Below are 13658 nucleotides of genomic sequence, written 5' to 3'. Positions count from 1 at the left end.
CGCGGAGAGGCCGCGCGGTTTGAGGCATCGTGTGACTGACTGCGCGGCCACTCCCACCGGAGTTTCGAGTCCTCATTCGGGCATGGGTGTGTGTTATATTTTGACTAAAGTTCAGTCTTGATCACACCATTTATGATTTAATGATATAGGTAACCGGTTTCGGTTATTTTCACATAACCATCATCAGACCAATGGCTCCCTTAGGATGGTAGACGGAGCTCTCCTCAACTGCTACGAAGTCATCAGTTGAGTCCTCAGGTATCACGAATGGTGTCCGACAGGGTTCAGTCTTGGGTCCCCTACTGTTATTATTATGTATTAATGAATTGCCATTCTATATTCATGAAGATGCAAAGCTAGTTCTTTTTACTATTGATACAGGTATACTAATCATATCCAACAAACAAGAATTCGCTGAGGAAATTGTAAATGATGTCTTTCAGAAAATTATTAAGTTGTTCTCTGCCAATGGACTCTGATTAAATTTTGAGAAAACACAGTATGTACAGTTCTGTACAAAAGGCATAACATCACTGATAAATATAGACTTTGAACAGAAATCTATTGCTAAGGCAGAATATTAAAGATTTTTGGGTGTGTGCATCGAAGAGAAATTGAATTGGAAGAAACACATTGAAGAACTGCTGAAACGTTTGAGTTCAGCTACTTATGATATTTGTGTTATTGCAAACTTTGGTGATAAACTTATCAGTAAATTAGCCTACCATGCCTATTTTCATTCACTGCTTTCATAGGGAAACATTTCTTTGAGTAATTCATCACTAAGAGAAAAAGTATTCATTTCACAAATGATTGTAATCAGAATAATAGATGGAGCCCACCCAAGATCACCTTGCACATATTTGTTTAAGGAACTAGGGATATTCACAGTACCTTCACAATACATATATCCGCTTACGAAACTTGTTATTAATAACCCATCTCAGTCCAAAAATAATAGAAAAGTGCTTACCGGTAGCCACAACACAAGGAAAAAAAGGATGATCTTCACTATTCTGGGTTGAATCTGACTTTCCCACAGCAAGGGGTGAATTATGCTCCCACAAAAGTCTTTGGTCATTTACCAAATAGCATTAAAAGCCGAACACAAAAAGATTACATCATGTGAAGAAACCTTACATTAAACGGACACGTTCCACAACATCACGAAATGTCGTTTTCATGATGAATAAAATAACTATTAAAGTAATCTAATGTCATGTAACAAACATTAGTAACTCAAAAGTGGAAAATGTTAAGATCATAGATAGCCTAAGCGCAGAATTTACGCTACATCGCGTGTGTGTGTGCCGAATATCTCACTTGATGTGGTACAAAATCTACTACAGGACATCGTACTGTTTCCTACTTCTTCGTATACCCTCAGGTGAGAATTCGAAGTTCACTGCATGGTAATAATGCCATAACTGACAATGACTGACAGACTCCCCACGAGATTTTGTGTAGCAAAATTTGTTATTATTATTACTGCGTATAAGTAATGTTATTACTGGTTGGCGCCTTGATCAAGAAAATATCGTAAAGGACGAAGCTTCGTAATATTCAAAAAGTAATTAAAGAAAATGCAAAAGGTCCGATTATGAGAAGGTACGTGACAACGTCACTCATGTTGATCTACTACACGTTCTAGAATTAATCGCAGAAACTCGAAAACTGTCGAAGAAAAAAAGATTGTAGGTAGGTACATAAAGACGTTAATAAACTAAATTTATTATCCAAAAATTTCCTCAGGAAGTGATTTAACGACTTCTGTGAATGTTTTACCTGTGTATTATAACAATAAATCTCAGTGAAAATATATGCAAGAAGTTCGCTGTTTCTTGTGTCATCAAGGAAACTGTGAAAATCATCACTGGTGAACGTACATAATAATAATTATCAATTAAGACATTTCCAAGTTAGTTATTTGTTCAAGTATCCGTTTTCTCATTGTCTATAGGTCTATTTCATTACTAGTAAAACATGCCAAATTATATAGGTATATTTTTTTGGGGTGGACAGAAATAAAAATACAAGCTAAATATTCTTATGAGATTACACTATTTACATTAACGGAATAAATATCCCATCACCAAGAAGTTATTAACGTAGAGTAACGATATTTCCGGAATTTTCTAGATAACATCCTGAAGCGATTAACGTTACAAGTTCACAGATCAATTTGAGCGCGAGAAAAGCTAATGCAAATGTGAAATGCTGATACATTAAATATCGGTGTAACCGCCAAAATGTTGAATGCACTCATGCAAACGTGGTTGCATTGTGTCGCACAGGTGTCGGATGTCAGTTAGTGGGATGGAATTCCATGACTGTTGTACCTGGTCAGTCAATACAAGGACGGTTAGTGCTGGTTGTGAATGACGCTGCAGTTGTCGTCCAATGCTGTCACATACGTCCTAGATTGGAGACAATGAGCGAGCTGGCCAAGGCAACATATTCAAACTCTGTAGAGCATGTTGGAGTACAACAGCGATAAGTGGGCTAGCGTTATCCTGTTGGAAAACGCCCCTGCAATGCTGTTCACGAATGGCAGTACAACAGGTCGAATCACCAGACTGACCTACAGATTTGCAGTCAGGGTGTGTGGCATAACCACGAGAGTACTCCTGCCGTTATACTAAATCCCACAAAAGATCATAATTCCAGGTCCAAGGTGTCTTGACAACAGACAAGTTGGCTGCAGGCACTCACCTGGCCTCCTCCTAACCAACACACGGGCATACTGGCACCGAGGTAGAACTGTCTTTCATCAGGAAACATCACAGATCTCCACTCCATTCTCCAGTGAGCTCTCGTGTGACAACAGTGATGTCGCAAACGGCCAGCGGAATACACGCTACGGAACTGTCCTAGAGGTAACTGATTTGTAACAATTCGTCATGTCACTATGGTGTCAACTGCTCCTCGAATTGTTGCTGCAGACGCAGTACGATATGTCACAACCTTGCGCCGAACACGACAGTCTTCCCTCTCGGTAGTGCCACGTGGCCCTCCGGAGTCCGGTCTTCTTGCGACCGTACCTTCCCATGACCACCGCTGCCAACAATCATGTACAGTGGCTATTTCCTGTCATGTCTTTCTGTAATATCGCAGAAGGAACATAGAGCTTCTCGTAGGTCTATTGTATGACCTCATTCAAACTCGGTCGTTTTAAAGGCATTCTTGATTAACACCAACTCACTCGATCCAGTCTCAAAGATAACTAACGCTCACGACCGTTACAATGTGCATTTAAAGCAAACCTAATTTGTATCCTCACAGTGGTGCTACTAGTGCCACTCTTATTCGACTGGTGCGAAATCTGAATTGACATCATCTTTCAGATGTAGAAACAGGCCTACCCATTTTCTTTTGTCTCGCACAACTCCTTCTTGGTGTCGGATTTTTTTTCTGTCATTGTACTTTGCATATAGGGTTCGCTATGGCATGCGGATGCCAAGCAGCCGCATCAGCTAGGTTGTCCTACTTCCCGTCCTGTCTCCATGGGCGGTCTTTGCTGCACCTGGGAGCGGGCGAGGAGTTATCAGCACACGGATAGGGACAGATATACAGTCGCTTCCAATCGCTGTCACACCTAGTTGGCTCAGCACTGCACAGACGATGTCGTATGAATGACGGAATTGTTGTTTAACAGGGACAGAGAGGCAGTCGAATCGAATCTCGGTCAGCCTGTCGTCGACTGCCTTAAAGCAGACGGTGTCGTGTGAAGAGGTAATGCTTGCAGAACAGTGATGGAGAGACTGTCCCTTCGGGTCTCTGCCAAATCTTTCTAGTTCGTTTTGCCTAGATGACGTCTGATGAATGACGGAATGGTTGCTTAGCAAAGGTCACGGCCGGGAAGTGAGCGGAAAGTGGGCGCCCGTATTGATCAGAAGCGGGCGAGGGCGAAGCATTGCGCAGGACAGGGCACGGGGATCAATGCGGCCGCCCCCATCGCCCCCGCCGCCGCCACCGCCGCCCCCACCGCCGCCGCTGCCACTGCCGCACTCTGGCGCCAGCTGTCGCACACGTAAGTACCTAACTGCGGCACTCTGCTTCGCGCGCGGCCGCATTTCTACTTTAACGCGGCATTGTTCTGTTACTTATCACACTGTAACTAAACGAACATTATTTCTACTACTAATGCCAAGTTGACGTCTATGACCTGTATTTATGTCCATCTTCAGAAGAATAAGGTATGTTGCAGGTGATCGTCGTATCGAAATGACATATTCCTGAGATGTTTCATCAGAATAAATACGTGTCCCTAGCCCACTATTAAACTATTAATGTCTTTCGCAGCCGTATTTATTAACTTGAAATGGTTTTTGGATTGAAATAACCACAGAAAGCAATGACATATGGTGACGTTTGGATTGTAAAGAGTTGTGTAGTTCTAAGTACCATCTGATTAGCTTGCCTTGTACAGCCCACATAGAGGGCGTAATGCATCTCAAACATTTTCTTAATCTAATTAGAAAGTAATCGAATACAATCTGCCCTTGTGATGTTTGTCTAATAGAGGCATGTTACGTTGGTATCAGTGAAAGAGTAAATTGGAATATTATCACAAAAAGTAACCTCTCAAAACTAAAAAAATAAAAGAGTAGTGATTCCGAATGGCGGATTTACAGTGCTTCACTGACCGTTTTTCTATAGTTGATTGCGTGAATTTGATGTAATAATTCAGATAAATACTGTTTCCTCTTTCTTGTTATAAAACGTAGCTAAATCCATTAATAATTCGTTGGTGATGTCGGAAGTGTACGTACGATTTTAATGCATATTCTTGAGTCAGTGGGAAGCCCACGTGATTTGCTTGTTCTAGTCTTTCATAGATCGCGCACCTGTTGTTGCAGTAGCGGAAACAGCGCTCTGAAATGTGTAAATAACACTGGTGAATGGTGATTACTGTTTTAGCACTGGCGAGTCACGACAGCTTGTTTTAATATTATTTTACACTTTATGTCGTTTTAGTTTGCACTTATTCAACTAGATATCCTACAACAGTGTGCGTACACATAGCAACATCACTCAGGCTTTCAACATACCTGTTCCTTTTCGTAAGAGTTTGTACTCCCATACAGTTTCAGTGGTTCCAAGTACAGAGAATGAGCTTAGCAAATGGATTACGCTGCAGACAACTTTTATTCTTCGCTGTACGAACAATACATATCTCTCTAATACATTTTAGAATGTTCTAATTTCAATGGCAATGATATTTTTGCATTTGATAAGCTGGTTTTCAAAGTAAACTAAAGAGTAGATGATGATATGCTACGTCAGTTTCAAAGCAGGCCGGACTAGAGGGCCTTTCATACTTATTCTAATAATATGATTTTTCAGTAAGATCAGTTCAAATGGTATCGTTTTTTTTAATATAGGATGCTGAGGAATTGTACTCAGATAGGCACTACGTAATTAGGCCGATCTTTCGACAGAACTGAGTTATTCCTAATTATTGTGAGAAAACGGCAGCGAACTAAAGAAATGGAAAGAGTGTAAAGCAATCTTATTACTATTCCTATAGTCTTTGGTATTTTTCAGCAAACAAATTGCCGGGTTATATGTACATCAACCTTGAAAAAACAGGAAATAATTCTCTACCAGTATCAAAGGTTACCCATACTTATTTGAATCAACTTGAATCGAAGGAAGAGATTTTTTTAGTAGTCACTGTTTCCGCAAGTGAGAAGGTGATAATTTCATATGAAAAGTTTTTTTTTCTGTGCCGCAGCTGCTCAGTCGTTTAAGCAATGTGCATACAGAGAACTTCTTAGGAATCTTCGTCTTGTCTAGTTGTCCTTTGCTTTGAATGCGACTTTGAGCTCTGTATATATGAGCACTTGAAGTCTTCATCACCTGTGTTGTTGCCTCTGGTAGCTAAAAGTATTATGTAGAATCCACAGAAAGTGCAAATGGCCGAGAAAGCATTACACGTTTGGCCGGCCACACTGCTACTTGAGTTAGTACCATCTTAGTCTTATATATATATATATATATATATATATATATATATATATATATATATATACGATACTATCTTATAGTATCGTACATAAGAAGCCAGTATCATGAAAACAGAACACTTTCGTGAACCACGTACATGCTTAACTAAATTCCGGTATTTATCAGTCTTCTGTTTAGCAGTAGTTCCCTCAGCATTCTGTTCCTCTGCACACATGGTCGTATTCTATGTATCGTTAACTGCAGTCTTAAATTAATATTTTGTAGAAGAACTGCGGGAATTTTTCTTCAGATTTGTAAATGTCCGTAGCGTGTTACCGACCCTCATGCTGGGATATTTATTAGTGCATATTGTTACAAGCAACTACTAAAAGAAAATTATAAATTTGTATACGCAGCGTGGCATAATGTTGAACATACAGAGAAGTAATTTATTGTAGGCTCAAGGTCTCTATTACATCAAAATTAGTTAATTTCCATGCCTAAAGCTGATTCAGAATAGGAACGTATACATCCAGTTCTCAAAAACTCATAGAGTGCGTATCGTTACAGGGCCTGATTAAAATCGGTATTACACTTGTAGCAATAGTTAGAAAGCACGCGGAGAAAATTTCCGCTGGAGATTAATGACCTCTGGCTTGATACACCGGACAGCGTTAGGTTAACTGACAACCTTGGCGACGTGAAGGGCTAAAATGATATAAAAAATTTTCGGTTAATGGAAACAGTGGGTCGGTTCGACGAAATTAACGCTAGGAAAAAAGAAAATCATTAAAAACGCAACAAATATAATGCCTGTGCGGCATTGAAATGTTCGAAATGATGTCAAGAAACATCAAGGACGGCGGGAAGCTCTTAGAATTGTTGAGCAGGCCATGTAAGTGAGAACAAATGGTTCAAATGACTCTAAGCACTATGGGACTTAACATCTGCGGTCATCAGTCCCCTACACTTAGAGCTACTCAAACTTAACCAACCTAAAGACATCACACACATCCATTCCCGAGGCAAGATTCGAACCTGCGACCGTAGCAGCAGCGCGGTTCCGGACTGAAGCGCCTAGAACCGCTCGGTCACAGAGGCCTACTGAGTGAGAACAGAACGCCGTGTTATTGCATACGCTTAGCCATATTCGAGGGTAAAATACAGGGCTTGGTGTTTCCATAGGACAGTGGCAGATTACATGTTCAGAGATTTGTGCTCGATTCCTGATAGATTTCGACTTTTTTCCTTGGACTTCTTGTGAGCATAATCTCTGGTAATGCTATGTGTATGTTTAGTTTAGTCTAGTTATTTATCTATAGAGCATTTACAAAATAATATCAGACGTGTCATATTAATTGAAAAAGGAAGCATTTAAAACAGAAATTCTAATTTATACATACAGTAATATTATCCGATGAAAAATACTTTAGCGCTTTACAATTGGTATCACATGACTGGTCACTTCACATTACCACACTAAGCTGCAGACACACACAGGAGTGCGCGCGCGCACACACAAAAACACACACACACACACACACACACACACACACACACACACACACACGACTGACATCTGCACCGTTGTCATACTTCCGACATTCCACTGAATTCTTCGCAATGTACTTTGAAAAAGCTCAGTCAGCACCTCACCACAATGAATGAGATGCTGAGCTCAAGAAAGCGGAGCAAATCAAGTTATACACTCTAAGATAAAAAGCAAAAAACCACACACCACGAAGTAATTACTCGGGTAGGACGAAAATCGGTAGATGTGATATACATGTACAGACAAATAAAAGATTACAGTTACAGAAAAATTGGATTATTTATTCAAGAGAGAGAACTTCACAAACTGAGTAAGTCAGTAGGGCGTTGTTCTACCTCTGGCCTTTATGCAAGTAGGTATTCGACTTGGCACTGTATGATAAAATTGCTGGATGTCCTCTTGAGGAATGTAGTTGCAAATTCTGTCCAAGTGGCGCTTTAGATCGTCAAAATCCAGATACGTTTGGAGGGCTCTGCCCATAATGTTTCAAAAGTTCTCAGTTGGGGTGAAATCAGCTGACCTTGCTGGTCACGGTAGGGTTTGTCAAGCGAACGGACATTATTTTGCTGAAATGTAAGCCCGGGATGGCCGGGGTGGCCGAGCAGTTCTAGGCGCTACAGTCTGGAACCGCGCGACCGCTACGGTCGCAGGTTCGAATCCTGCCTCGGGCAGGGATGTGTGTGATGTCTTTAGGTTAGTTAGGTTTAAGTAGTTCTAAGTTATAGGAGACTGATGACCTCAGAAGTTAAGTCCCATAGTGCTCAGAGCCATTTGAACCATTTTTTGATGGCTTGCCATGAAGAGCAACAAAACGGGGCTTAGAATATAGCCGACGTGCTGTGCTGTAGGGGTGCCGCGGATGACAACCAAAGGGATCCTCATATGAAAAGAAATGTCACCCCAGATCATCACTTCTCGTTGTTGGGCCGTATGGCTGACGACAGTCAGTTTGGTGTCTCACCGCAGCCTGGGGCGTCTCCAGACGCGTCTTCCCTGGTCATCGGGGCTCAGTTCGAAGTGTGTTTTATCACTGAGGACAATTCTACTCCTTTCAATGATATTCCCGGCCGAAGACGTGTTTGGAGACGCCGCAGAAAGCTGTGGGATAGCAAGCTGACTGTCGCCCGCTGTACTGTCCGACAGCCGGGAGTGGTAGTCTGGGGTGCCATTTCTTTTCATATCAGGACCTCTTTGGTTGCCATCCGTGGTACCATTACAGCACAGCGATACGCCGACGATATCCTGCGTCTCGTTTGTTGTCCTTCATAGCAAGCCATCCTGGGCTTACAAAAGGGTTCAAATGGCCCTGAGCACTATGGAACTTAACATCTGAGGTCACCAGTCCCCTAGAACTTAGAACTACTTAAACCTAACTAACCTAAGGACATCACACACATCCATGCCCGAGGCAGGACTCGAACCTGCGACCGTATCGGTCGCGCAGTTCCAGACTGCAGCGCCTAGAACACCTCAGCCACACCGGCCGGCCTGGCTTACATTTCGGCAAGAGTTACTGCTGCTTGTCTTCGTGCTTACCAGACCCTACTTTGGCCATTAACTTTGCCCAATATCTTCCTAATTGAAAACGTTTGGAACATTATGGGCAGGGCCCTACAACGGCCTCGGCGTTTTGACGATCTAACGCACCAGTTGGACAGAATTTGGCAGCATATTCATGAGGAGAGTATCCAACAACTCTGTCAATCAGTACTAAGCCGAATAACTGCTTGCATAAGAATCAGAAGTGGACCTACGCGTTATTGACTTGCTCAATTTGTGAAGTTCTTTCTTTTGAATAAACCAGCCAAGTTTTCTAAACTCGATCATGTACTTCATGTTTGCCGACTTCCGTGCTATTCGGATAATTTCTTCGTGGTGCGTCTCCTGTTTTGTCTTAAAGTGTAATATCACACCATCTTAATTGAGAAAGGAAACAATTCCAAAAAGTTATTTTGATTTACATATACAGTAATATTATCTTTATAAAAATATTTTACCGTCGTTCGCCGGCCGGAGTGGTCGAGCGGTTCTAGGCGCTACAGTCTGGAACCGCGCGACCATTACGGTCGCAGGTACGAATCCTGCCTCGGGCATGAATGTGTGTGATGTCCTTAGGTTATTTAGGTCTAAGTATTTCTAAGTTCTAGGGGACTGATGACCTCAGATGTTAAGTCCCATAGTGCTCAGAGCCATTTGAACCATTTTTACCGTTGTTCATTTGTATCATGATACTTATCGCTGTTCACACTACACACAGTCACGCACTACTCAACACTGCAGACACACACACACACACACACACACACACACACACACACACACACACACACACACACACGATACGTTCTACTGAATTCTTCGTGGTATGCATTGAGAAAGCTGAGTCAGTACCTCATCACAGTGAATGAGATGTTGAGCTCAACAAAATGGAAAAAATCAATTGCAGTTTTATCCTGGTGAAGAAGAGAATTATAATATTGAAGGACAAAGTTATTATTACGACACTCGTCAAGATGATGAGCGAACGATAGCTTTATGAAGCCGTTCTCGTTCTCTTACAGTGAAAACACCCAAAAAAGGAGCTTCCTTGTAGCTTGAAACTTCTCTTGAGCGCAATTCTGTGCGGCTGATCCCGGCAGAGGTTCGAGTCTTCCCTCGGGCATGGGTGTATGTGTTTGTCCTTAGGATAATTTAGGTTAAGTAGTGTGTAAGCTTAGGGACTGACGACCTTAGCAGTTAAGTCTCGTAAGATTTCACCCACATTTGTACATTTTTGAGCGCAACCACCGAGAGAGGTGGCGCAGTGGCTAGCACAACGGACTCGCATTCCCGAGGACGACGGTTGAAATTCGCGTCCGGTCATCCAGATTTAGGTTTTCCGTGATTTTCACAAATCAGTCCAGACAAATTCGGAGACGGATACTTTGAAAAAGACACAGGTGATTTCCTTCCCCTTTATTCTCCTATCGCTACTTGTGCTCCTCGTCGACGGGACTTTAAACCCCAATCTTCATGCCTGTGTAACAGGTAACTCCGTAAAGAGGGTGATATTATCAGCTTCAAATGTCCGTGTCATGGCAAGCCTCTTCGAATGTTCATTCTAGAACCACTTGGGAAGGATAATCATTGACTTCTGCAGGTTTCTTACGAAACAGTTTTTAGCGACGAGTCGGGAGCCATGCCGTTGGTCGCTATCCCTCACTATCACTTTCCGGTTGCAGTTCTCATGATAGTACATCGCCTGCTGATCGCTAAGATAACATACTGCGATACAAAATCCGTCACTTTCTTCACATCCTTTATTGTTATATTTGTTTAGCATACATCACACACCTACGAGTTTCGAGAACCATACTCTTGTCATCTCGCTGTTTGTATTTAAGTCATCAACCAGAGCAGCTGAACGTATCAAAGTAGCGGCCATAAAAACAAGTTGACTGGATACAAAGTCCGCGTTTTACTTTGAAATGTCCAATGACTCCTTCGCGTCACGTTACCACTAGTTCACGAGTGTTTTCCTTTTCTTCAACAGTGTCTGAGGCTGTGTTTAACTTTTGACATGTCCTCGGTAGCTGTGGGATCAGTTCGGCTGATCCTAATCGAAGGGGGCCAGGTTCGATTCCTCGCCGGGCCGGAGATTTTTCTCCGCTCGGGGACTGAGTGTTGTGTTGTCCTTATCTTCGTACCGTCATAACTAACACGGAAATTGCCTGCGTGGTGTCACAAAACGAGTCTAAACATACGTAACTTCGTACCAGGGTACGGCTTGACCCTAATGAACGTTCTGAATTGCCCAAACACACTATCGTATCTTCCAGTGTAGACATGGTCGTATGAGCACGTCTCGAAAGCAATTAAAAGAAAAACAATTCTGACTCACCTGTGCGTTGGATTGTCTAGCGAACGCTAAGTGCACGAGACCATATGAATGCATAACTACGCTGTACTGTAAATTATGAATGCTGGTGCCGTGAGAGATACCGCTGCACTGAATTCTTATTTGGAAGGAGCGTGTCTCATTCTCGTAGTCATCCAGCTTTTAATTTCCTTGTTTTGCTAAACCACTGAAAGTAAATGCCGGATAATATCCTCCAAAAGAACACAGTCCGATTCCTTCAACGTGCTCGTCGTAACTGAAATTACGCTTTTGTCTTTAACCATCTTATTGTAGGTGGAACTATAACATTGTTCTTGCTTCTGTCATCTTCCCCACACTAGTCTTCGCTATTAAGGAAACCGATCTCCGTTCCAACCTTTCCGACCCCATCTGCTGGCGGCAGAATTTATTATTGGATCCGTCAATCCACAGGTCTACATTTCTGACAAATGAACTAACATTGCCGGCCGGTGTGGCCGAACGGTTCTAGGCGCTTTAGGCTGGAACCGCGTGGACCGCTACGGTCGCAGGTTCGAATCCTGCCTTGGACATGGATGTGTGTGATGTCCTTAGATTAGTTAGATTTAAGTGCACTACTGGCCATTAAAATTGCTACACCACGAAGATGACGTGCTACAGACGCGAAATTTAACCGACAGGAAGAAGATGCTCTGATATGCAAATGATTAGCTTTTCAGAGCATTCACACAAGGTTGGCGGCCGTGGCGACACCTACAACGTGCTGACATGAGGAAAGTCTCCATCCGATTTCTCATACACAAACAGCAGTTGACGGGCGTTGCGTGGTAAAACGTTGTTGTGATGCCTAGTGTAAGGAGGAGAAATGCGTACCATCACGTTTCCGACTTTGATAAAGGTCGGATTGTAGCCTATCGCAATTGCGGTTTATCGTATCGCGACATTGCTGCTCGCGTTGGTCGAGATCCAATGACTGTTAGCAGAATATGGAATCGGTGGGTTCAGGAGGGTAATACGGAACGCCGTGCTGCATCCCAACGGCCTCGTATCACTAGCAGTCGAGATGACAGGCATCTTATCAGCATGGCTGTAACGTATCGTGCAGCCACGTCTCGATCCCTGAGTCAACAGATGGGGACGTTTGCAAGACAACAACCATCTGCACGAACAGTTCGACGACGTTTGCAGCAGCATGGACTATCAGCTCGGAGACCATGGCTGCGGTTACCCTTGACGCTGCATCTCAGACAGGAGCGCCTGCGATGGTGTACCCAACGACGAACCTGGGTGCACGAATGGCAAAACGTCATTTTTTCCGATGAATCCAGGTTCTGTTTACAGCATCCAGATGGTCGAATCCGTGTTCGGCGACATCGCGGTGAACGCACATTGGAAGCGTGTATTCGTCATCGCCATACTGGCGTATCACCCGGCGTGATGGTATGGGGTGCCATTGGTTACACGTCTCGGTCACTTCTTGTTCGCATTGATGGCACTTTGAACAGTGGGCGTTACATTTCAGATGTGTTACGACCCGTGGCTCTACCCTTCATTCGATCACTGCGAAACCCTACATTTCAGCTGCTTGGGCAGCTGTACCTGAACACACCATCCAAGCTCTGTTTGACTCAACGCCCAGGCGTATCAAGGACGTTATTAGGGCCAGAGGTGGTTGTTCTGGGTACTGTTTTCTCAGGATCTATGCACTCAAATTGCTTGAAAATGTAATCACATGTCAGTTCTAGTACAATATACTTGTCCAATGAATACCCGTTTATCATCTGCATTTGTTCTTGGTGTTGCAATTTTAATGGCCAGTAGCGTAGTTCTAAGTTCTAGAGGGCTGATGACCTCAGCTGTTAAGTCCCATAGTACTCAGAGCCATTTGAATTTTGAACTTACATTGATGAGCCCTTCGCGAAACTGAATGTCGTCTGATAGCGACGTAGGGACGTGGTTCTCTAAGGAAACAGAGGCGAATGAAGAATCAGGTGGCAGATGGGGAAATCCGCTGATATATACGAATTTAACAAAGGGAAGGCTGTTATGGCAAGGCGCCAGGGAACGAACATCTCAGAAACGGCGAAACTGGTCGGCTGGTTGCGTGCTACTTTCGTGAGCACCTGTGGAAAATGGTTGAAGGGCGGTGAAACCACGAGTAGGCGACAGGTTGTTGGACGTCAACACATAATCACAAAACGTGGAGGTCGGACATTTGACCGCTCTCTAAAGCAGGATAAGCGGCGATACGGGGCAGGTCTGATAATAGAGTGCAGTGCTGGTGCAGACGTGAGTGTGTCG

At 43.2% G+C, this 13658-nt stretch overlaps 1 protein-coding gene across 1 annotated transcript in view; it reads left to right on the top strand.

Moving 5' to 3' along the window:
- Window positions 1-4009: 4009 nt before the first annotated feature.
- Window positions 4010-13658, top strand: part of LOC124722880 (vacuolar protein sorting-associated protein 13A-like) — a 752258-nt gene continuing 742609 nt past the window's right edge. The window contains exon 1 of the mRNA XM_047248017.1: window positions 4010-4030. The gene's annotated coding sequence lies outside the window, so the exon portion shown is untranslated. The remainder of the gene's footprint in view (window positions 4031-13658) is intronic.

Source organism: Schistocerca piceifrons, chromosome X, assembly GCF_021461385.2.
Source record: "Schistocerca piceifrons isolate TAMUIC-IGC-003096 chromosome X, iqSchPice1.1, whole genome shotgun sequence".
NCBI lineage: Eukaryota > Metazoa > Arthropoda > Insecta > Orthoptera > Acrididae > Schistocerca > Schistocerca piceifrons.
The sequence above is the reverse complement of the archived record's forward strand: the minus strand, read 5'-3'. Positions and strand labels throughout refer to the sequence as shown.